The 8762-nt window shown below is 49.7% G+C and overlaps 1 long non-coding RNA gene across 1 annotated transcript; it reads left to right on the plus strand.

Annotated features, from left to right (window-relative positions):
• The first annotated feature begins 7034 nt into the window (after window positions 1-7034).
• Window positions 7035-8082, plus strand: LOC145550050 (uncharacterized). Its single transcript, XR_014085900.1, has 2 exons — window positions 7035-7937; window positions 8011-8082. It is a non-coding gene; the product is annotated as an uncharacterized LOC145550050 (long non-coding RNA).
• Window positions 8083-8762: the final 680 nt, after the last annotated feature.

Raw genomic sequence — 8762 nt, forward strand, 5'->3', positions numbered from 1 at the left:
CATTCATTTTATTTTTATACAGTTAAAAATATTCACACATATTTTACATTTTGATTTGAAAATATTGTTAGTTTTGTCAAAAAAGCTCACTTTGTTGATTATGATTTATTTGTAAAAGCAATAAAAATCTTTTAATAGGCAGTGAAGGTGATAAAGTGCAACATAAATAAGTCAAATGTTAATTTGTTGCTGTTCCTGTCAGACTTTTTGTACCAAATCTTTGCTTTTGTTCTTTGCAAATTAAATATTGGAGATAATAAACTAAAGTTGAACTTTTTGTTGCTGACATATTCACTAATTACAGAAATACGTCAATGCTTGACTTCTTTCTGTACCAATGTGCAGAATAAATATTCAGCATCTGACTGCTAGCATTAACGTCTATACTTTTAGTAAAATATAAATGCAACATTTTTAAAGTCAGTAGTTCTTAGTGTGTGTTTTAAAGTTCTAACTTTGGTCAACTTCTTGATTTATTACGGCAGCTTCTCCGTGACGACCCTCACATCCTTATCTCAGAGTCCAATCTGTTTCATTTGTTGCTATCTGCCTCATTCCTGGTTATCAGGGATGAAGAAGCTCTGACAAATGGCCGCTGTCTGTCTACCATCTGCGCTTGTGAGCAAATCTCACGACCTCCATGTTTATCCTTCAGCGCGCTCAGTGAAAGCTAATGGTGGCCGCGTTGTTCTGGTGTGAGGGAGCAGACAGGGCTGGCGACCTTTTCACAGGGTGATCATTTCATCAACACAGGCAGCCCTTCAGACACCACTTGCCATTTATCTGGGCTACAAGATTAGGCCCCCCGGTGCAACAGCAAGCTGATCGAATCATCGTCTCCGGACGGGAAAGTGACAGCAAGAAAACACGGAAATCAATGGCTCAGCAGCCAGAGTTAATATCTGGGGAACTATGGAGGCATCCATCCGTTTTCCACACTGGATCAACATGTTGACGTTCGGTACCGGAGGGGAACTGGGTCAGGCTTCATTTTCTGTAAACTATGAAATGACTTTTGTCTTGAGCATGATGAATGTTACCATACCATGCTGGTCAGAGGTTTACATGCACTCTGACATGACTGTCATTACTGGTCTTTCAAAACAGGAATTTGGTGCACCAGTTTGAATTTTGGCAGTTTTCTGTCTCTATATACAGACTCAAGTATAAATATAGAGTTTATTGTGATTTAGCTGCAAGTTGCAAAGGAAACATTTTTGTTGCCCTTTCAAGGCTTCAGGCTGAAACCTGTCAGAACCAGAGTTCAGCTAATCTGGTTGTTTATTTCGGAGCATAAAAGCCTCCATGCATTTTTAATATGGTTGATGTCAGGCTCATTGCTGTAGTCCTGACCTCTGCCACCAATGCTGCACCTAATGCTGCACCTAATGCTGCACCTAATGCTGCACCTAATGCTGCACCTAATGCTGCCTTAGTGCTAGCTGGCTATAAATTCACCCATAAAACCCGTCCACACCTTCACTCACTCATCAATATTTCCAACAACTCTTACGTTTTATGTTCTAATAAGTTCATCGCCATGATTCACTGGATAAAGATGAAGCTTTTCAACAGTTGTAAAAAAATCAGAAATATGTTTAAAAGTCCAGTCTGTGCCAAGAACCAACCAATTTAACTGAACTGGACTGTTTCTTATAAGAAGAGTGGTGAAATATTATGGATGTCACATCTTGTTTATGGAATATTTATCCAAATATTAATAGGTTTATATGTTTGCATGAAGTGGATGAGAGAGGAGGTGCATGCATTTTAAGCTTGCGCTCCCAGTATTTGTTTTTCCAGTGCAGTAAACCTTCTCAGTTTTAAGAGGCCAGAATGAAGGGGACGTTCCTGCTGGAGGTGAAACGTGGATCTGAACTCCTGAAGCTCCACCAGCGGAGTCTCTAAGAATAGTTTCCGCTTTGATTTATGATGTGTTATTATGAGGCTCTCAGGGGAAAACGCAGCAATTAAAATCTGTCTCATTAAATGTAAACTCTCAGCTCTAATATTATATGACTTACAGTTAAACAGCTCTTCCTCTGACTGAAGAAAACAGCTGCTTAGGTTCAGGTTATCCTGGAACGCTAATAACACAATCTGTCAGGGTCTGTTTGTCCTCCCCTCGTCCTAGTTTCTTAGTTTGTTTTCCTTTAGTTAGTTTTATTTCCACCTGTCCCTGGAACCACCACTTCTCAAGACATCCAGCAGATGTCACCCATGCTCCACCCCTGAGAAGTGTCCTGGTTCAACCCGGACACACACCTGCAGCTGGTTAAGAGGGCGTGGACCGGCGATATAAGCAACAGCTACACTCCGTCTCACCGCCTGAGTGTTTGCCTACTACGGTAACCAGCGTTCCAGAAAGAGGCCTTCTGTGATTACTCTCGTCTAACCCTTGTTGTCTCCCTCGCCAGATTCTCCCGCCGTCTCCTAGTTGTTTCCCGGAAACCAGCTGCCCCGCGTTCGTGTAAGTCTGTCTCCCCGCTGTGGATCACCTCCCTCCTGTGTGATTTCCCGACCCTGCCGGTGTTCCCGGTCAGAGGCCACTCCCTGTGTGTGTGAGCGTTATCCCCCCTCGTCGATCCCTCTCCGGGATTTCCCCTTCGGGACGCTACGGGCCAGGAGGCCCACGCCCGAACTTCCCGGAGGACCGCCTGGACGGATCAGGCTCCAGGCCGTGCCCGACATCAGAGCTACTATCGCTCGTCAACGGACTCTTGGCTCGCGCTCCGCTTCGCCCCATATACCTCCACCCAAAGTAAGCTCACCTCAGTCATTTCCTGGAGAAACTCCGCTGAGTTCCCGCTAACCCTGCTTTCTCCCGTTGGCAGTAGAAGAACCGGTCCGCCGATTCGGCTTCGCCACCAGCTCCCTGACTCTTCAATAAACATCATTGTTTCTGACTCGCTCTGTCTGATTGTGTTCTTGCATGTGGGTTCGCAACCTTAAAGCCAACATGACAGAACACTCAGGCCAGTTCGGAACCTCAGCAGACGCAATCAGACGGGCGCTGTCCGAACAACACGCGCTAGTCCAGTCACATGACTCCGCATTACGGGAGTTAGCTAGTCGTCAAGCCGAGACTAACGATAAACTAACAGAATTAACCACTTTCCTACGGAATTCAGTTCAGCAGGCTCCCAGCTCTCAACCTTCCCCGACAGTGGCTCCGGATCCACCAGCCCGCTCCATGTTTTCGGACGTCCGACCCTCAGCGCCAGAGAAATTTTCAGGTGACGTCCGGAAGGTCAAGGGGTTTATTCTCCAATGCAATATCATCTTTAATCATTCACCGCAGAGTTTTTTGCATGACAGTGCTAAGATTTCCTACGTGTTATCCCTGTTGACGGGTCGAGCCCTAGAGTGGGCCGAAGCCCGGTTCTCTTCAGCCTCTGACTATGGGTGTACCTTCCCCGAGTTTTTGAAGGAGTTACAGCAGGTGTTTTGTCAAGAGGCTGAAAAGACTTCAGCCTCCCGTGAACTACACGGATTGAAGCAAGGCCAGAAGACTGTGTCAGACTTTTCCATCGATTTTAGAATCTTGGCCGCTGCTTCAGGCTGGAACCCTGCTGCGCTTAAAAGCGCATTCTTTCATGGGTTAAATGAGCAGATAAAGGACCAACTGGCTACTCTAGATGAACCAGAGTCTCTGGATGAATTTATTAACTTGGCCATAAGACTAGACAACCGGATTCGGTCAAGGATGAGTGAGCGATCCCGCCGCACCGCCCTTCCGCGCTCCGCACAGGTCAGTAACCAGTCGACTGTCCAACCTCCACCCACCTTTCCCTCATCTACAGGACCAGAACCCATGCAACTGGGACACGCTAAGCTAACCCCAGAGGAGCGGCAGAGGAGGATGCGATCCCGGCTTTGCCTTTACTGTGGTGAACCCAATCATGTCATCGCTAACTGTCCAGTACGTTTAAACCCGCAGGTCCGGCAGTAAGGACGGGGAGACTGCCGGAGACTAAAACAGTAAGATCTCGCTTCATCATCCCTGTCTCCATAATCATTAACGAACCATATTCTTTATCAGCCCTCATTGACTCAGGGTGTGAACAGAACCTCATTAATTCAGACATCGTCGAGCAACTGTCTATTGAAATCGAGCCGCTTCCAGTTCCTCTCCGGGTATCAGCCCTCGACGGAGGGAACCTGCCACAGATCACCCATCAAACCAAGTCAGTGCGTCTACTCACTTCAGGTAATCACACAGAGGAGATTACTTTCCTTGTGTTTCCTGCCGCTAGTGCCTCCATCATCCTTGGTTTCGACTGGTTATACAAGCACAACCCGCACATAGACTGGGCCGAGACCAAGATTGAGTCGTGGTCCACTAAGTGTCACAGTACCTGCCTTCATTCCGCCTTTCCAGTCGTCACTACGCCTACAGAGCCAGCTGTGATCGACCCATCCGACGTCTCCTCCATTCCCCGTGAGTACCATGATCTAGCTCCTGTTTTCAGTAAGGACAAAGCCCTGTCTCTGCCACCCCACAGACCGTATGACTGTGCCATCGATCTACTGCCTGGCGCCCCATTACCCAACAGTAAGCTATACAACATTTCTAGAGCAGAAAGGCAAACCATGGAGGAGTACATAAACAAGTCTCTAGCCGCAGGGATTATCCGCACCTCGTCCTCTCCCCTCGGAGCAGGGTTCTTCTTCGTGGGAAAAAAAGATGGCTCTCTCCGGCCCTGTATTGACTACCGTGGACTCAACCAGATCACCATCAAGAATAAGTACCCGTTGCCATTATTATCCTCAGCCTTTGAGCCCGTCCAAGAGGCAACCATATTCACAAAACTAGATCTCAGGAACGCTTACCACCTCCTTCGCATAAGGGAGGGTGATGAGTGGAAGACGGCGTTTAAAACCCCCATGGGCCACTATGAATATTTGGTCATGCCGTTTGGGTTGTCTAACGCACCTGCTTTCTTCCAGGCCCTGGTGAACGACGTCCTGAGGGATCTCATCAATGTCTTTGTGTTCATCTACCTGGATGATATCCTGATATATTCCAAATCCCTCGCGGAGCACAAACAACATGTCCGTCTGGTTCTCCAACGCCTTCTGGAGAATAAGCTGTATGTAAAAGCGGAAAAGTGTGAGTTTCACCGCCCTTCAGTAACCTTCCTAGGGTACATCCTCGAAAGGGGACAGGTTAGAGCATCCGAGGACAAGATCAAGGCAGTACTCGACTGGCCTAAACCCGAAAACCGCAAACAACTACAGCGCTTTTTGGGGTTTGCAAACTTCTACAGGAGGTTCATACGCAATTACAGTCAGACTGCTTCACCCCTCACCGCTCTCACTTCCAGCAAGAGAGAATACGTCTGGACCCCTCAAGCAGAAGCCGCCTTCGAGGAGCTCAAGTCCCGGTTTGCACGCGCTCCCATTCTGGTCCAGCCTGACCCCAAGAAGCAATTCATTCTGGAAGTTGACGCCTCCGACACCGGGGTCGGCGCGGTTCTTTCCCAGATGTCTACCCACGACCATAAGCTCCATCCATGCGCCTTCTTTTCCCGTAGACTCTCGCCAGCTGAGAGGAATTATGACGTGGGCGACAGAGAGCTCCTCGCGATTAAACTCGCCTTGGAGGAGTGGCGCCACTGGCTGGAGGGTGCCGAACACCCCGTACTGGTCTGGACCGATCACAAGAACCTGACATACTTGCAAGCAGCCAAGAAATCCAATCCCTGCCAGTCTCGTTGGTCTCTGTTCTTTTCTCGATTTAACCTGTCTATCACATTTCGCCCAGGTTCAAGGAATGTTAAACCCGATGCCCTATCTCGAGTTTATTCCCCAGATGACGCTGAGGTGGTCCCAGCTCCCATCCTGCCTCCCAGTTGCACCGTGGGAATGGTCACCTGGGAGATCGAAGACATCGTCCATCAAGCTCAGCAAACAGAACCAGCCCCAGAGTCCTGCCCACCGGGTAAGGTGTATGTTCCATCCTCTGTCCGATCCCGTTTTCTCCAGTGGATACACAATTCTAAGTTCTCAGGTCACCCCGGCGTTAGCCGCACGATTGGGCTAATAAACAGACGGTTTTGGTGGGCTTCCGTACACAAGGATGTCAAGGAGTTTGTTTCAGCCTGCCCAATCTGTGCCCGGAACAAGTCCTCCAATCAACCCCCCGCAGGACTCCTACAACCACTACCCATACCTAAGCGCCCTTGGTCCCACGTGGCCATAGATTTCGTTACCGGACTCCCAACCAGTAAAGGTATGACCACCATCCTCACCATCGTCGACCGTTTCTCCAAGGCATGTCACCTTGTTCCCCTACGTAAGCTGCCCACGGCTGCCCAGACTGCCCTGTTATTAATTAAACATGTCTTTAAACTACATGGCATCCCGCAGGAAATCCTCTCGGATCGCGGCCCCCAGTTCATATCACAGGTCTGGCGTCAGTTCTGCTCGGCTCTGGGGGCTAAGGTATCCCTCACTTCTGGCTACCATCCACAAACCAATGGCCAGACAGAACGTATGAACCAAGAGCTAGAGACGACTCTGCGATGCCTGACCTCCACGAACCCCGACGATTGGGCCCAATACCTCCCATGGGTCGAGTATGCACATAACAGCCACATTTCTGCAGCCACAGGTCTCTCTCCGTTTGAAGTGGTCCTGGGGTACCAACCACCACTCCTCCCCTCCGACGAGGAGGACCTCTCGATCACGTCTGTACAACACCACATCTGACGAAGCCATAAGATTTGGAAGGACACCATCACTGCCCTCAACAACACCTCCGCTACCAATAAACGCCTGGCTGACCGTCGTAGAACCCCTGCTCCTGCTTATACAGTGGGACAAAAGGTATGGTTGTCCACACACAACATTCCCCTCAAATCTATGTCTAGAAAATTGTCTCCAAGGTTCATTGGCCCCTTTGAAGTGCTGGCAGTCATTAGCCCCTCAGCTGTACGCCTCCACCTTCCCCCGTCTCTGCGTGTCCACCCAACCTTCCACGTGTCCCAAATTAAGCCAGTGCTCTCCAGTGAACCTTGCCCTCCGGCCGAACCCCCTCCACCCGCCCGGGTCATCGATGGCCATCCGGCCTTCTCCGTCCGCCGGATTGTCGCCACTCGGCGACGAGGTCGGGGTCACCAGTTCCTTGTCGACTGGGAGGGTTATGGCCCTGAGGAACGTTCCTGGGTTCCTGGATCATTCATTTTAGACCCCTCCCTTATTAGAGACTTTAGGGACTCCCAGACCCCGTCCTCTGTTCGGCCGCCAGGTGGCGTCCGTTGAGGGGGGGGTACTGTCAGGGTCTGTTTGTCCTCCCCTCGTCCTAGTTTCTTAGTTTGTTTTCCTTTAGTTAGTTTTATTTCCACCTGTCCCTGGAACCACCACTTCTCAAGACATCCAGCAGATGTCACCCATGCTCCACCCCTGAGAAGTGTCCTGGTTCAACCCGGACACACACCTGCAGCTGGTTAAGAGGGCGTGGACCGGCGATATAAGCAACAGCTACACTCCGTCTCACCGCCTGAGTGTTTGCCTACTACGGTAACCAGCGTTCCAGAAAGAGGCCTTCTGTGATTACTCTCGTCTAACCCTTGTTGTCTCCCTCGCCAGATTCTCCCGCCGTCTCCTAGTTGTTTCCCGGAAACCAGCTGCCCCGCGTTCGTGTAAGTCTGTCTCCCCGCTGTGGATCACCTCCCTCCTGTGTGATTTCCCGACCCTGCCGGTGTTCCCGGTCAGAGGCCACTCCCTGTGTGTGTGAGCGTTATCCCCCCTCGTCGATCCCTCTCCGGGATTTCCCCTTCGGGACGCTACGGGCCAGGAGGCCCACGCCCGAACTTCCCGGAGGACCGCCTGGACGGATCAGGCTCCAGGCCGTGCCCGACATCAGAGCTACTATCGCTCGTCAACGGACTCTTGGCTCGCGCTCCGCTTCGCCCCATATACCTCCACCCAAAGTAAGCTCACCTCAGTCATTTCCTGGAGAAACTCCGCTGAGTTCCCGCTAACCCTGCTTTCTCCCGTTGGCAGTAGAAGAACCGGTCCGCCGATTCGGCTTCGCCACCAGCTCCCTGACTCTTCAATAAACATCATTGTTTCTGACTCGCTCTGTCTGATTGTGTTCTTGCATGTGGGTTCGCAACCTTAAAGCCAACATGACACAATCCACAGGACGACTGTCAGCTTAATGCCACAGTTTCATTTGTGACTCAAACAATCAGCTTAATGCTCTGGCCAACAATCCAACACCACCAGATGAATCTTTGGCCTGAATCTAATCATGATGGAAAACACCCTTAGTGTTATTACAACATTCCCACTCCAACCAACAGACGCTGGGTGCAGCAGAAGCTCCTCCATCAGTCGGCTCAGCATCCGGTGCACAAAACCCCAATTATCTGTTTTTACTGAATTTAATGGAGTCTGGAGAGAGTTTCTTATTTATGTCTAAATGTGTTTTCCTAAAAGCAGCTGAAAAACATTTTTTTATTTTGTGAGAACAAAATCAGCAGCCAGGAGCCCAATGGTGACTTTGGAGGAGCTGCACTCCACAAACCTGACCTTATCGATTAGAACCAACGCTGACCAAAACATGTAAGAAGTTTGGTTGAATGTTTACTGGAGGTGCTCTGGTCGATTGAAACCAAAATGTAACTTCTGACGTCAACAGAAAAGCTGAACGGCCCAGTTCTGACCATTTGATCCCAAAGAAACCCAATCTGGCCACTTCCACCTGTGGAACTAAATCATCTCTGATTGTCTTCAAAGCGTCTGCAGTCTGA

This window comes from Poecilia reticulata, chromosome 22 (assembly GCF_904066995.2).
Source record: "Poecilia reticulata chromosome 22, P_reticulata-male-v2, whole genome shotgun sequence".
Taxonomy (NCBI): domain Eukaryota; kingdom Metazoa; phylum Chordata; class Actinopteri; order Cyprinodontiformes; family Poeciliidae; genus Poecilia; species Poecilia reticulata.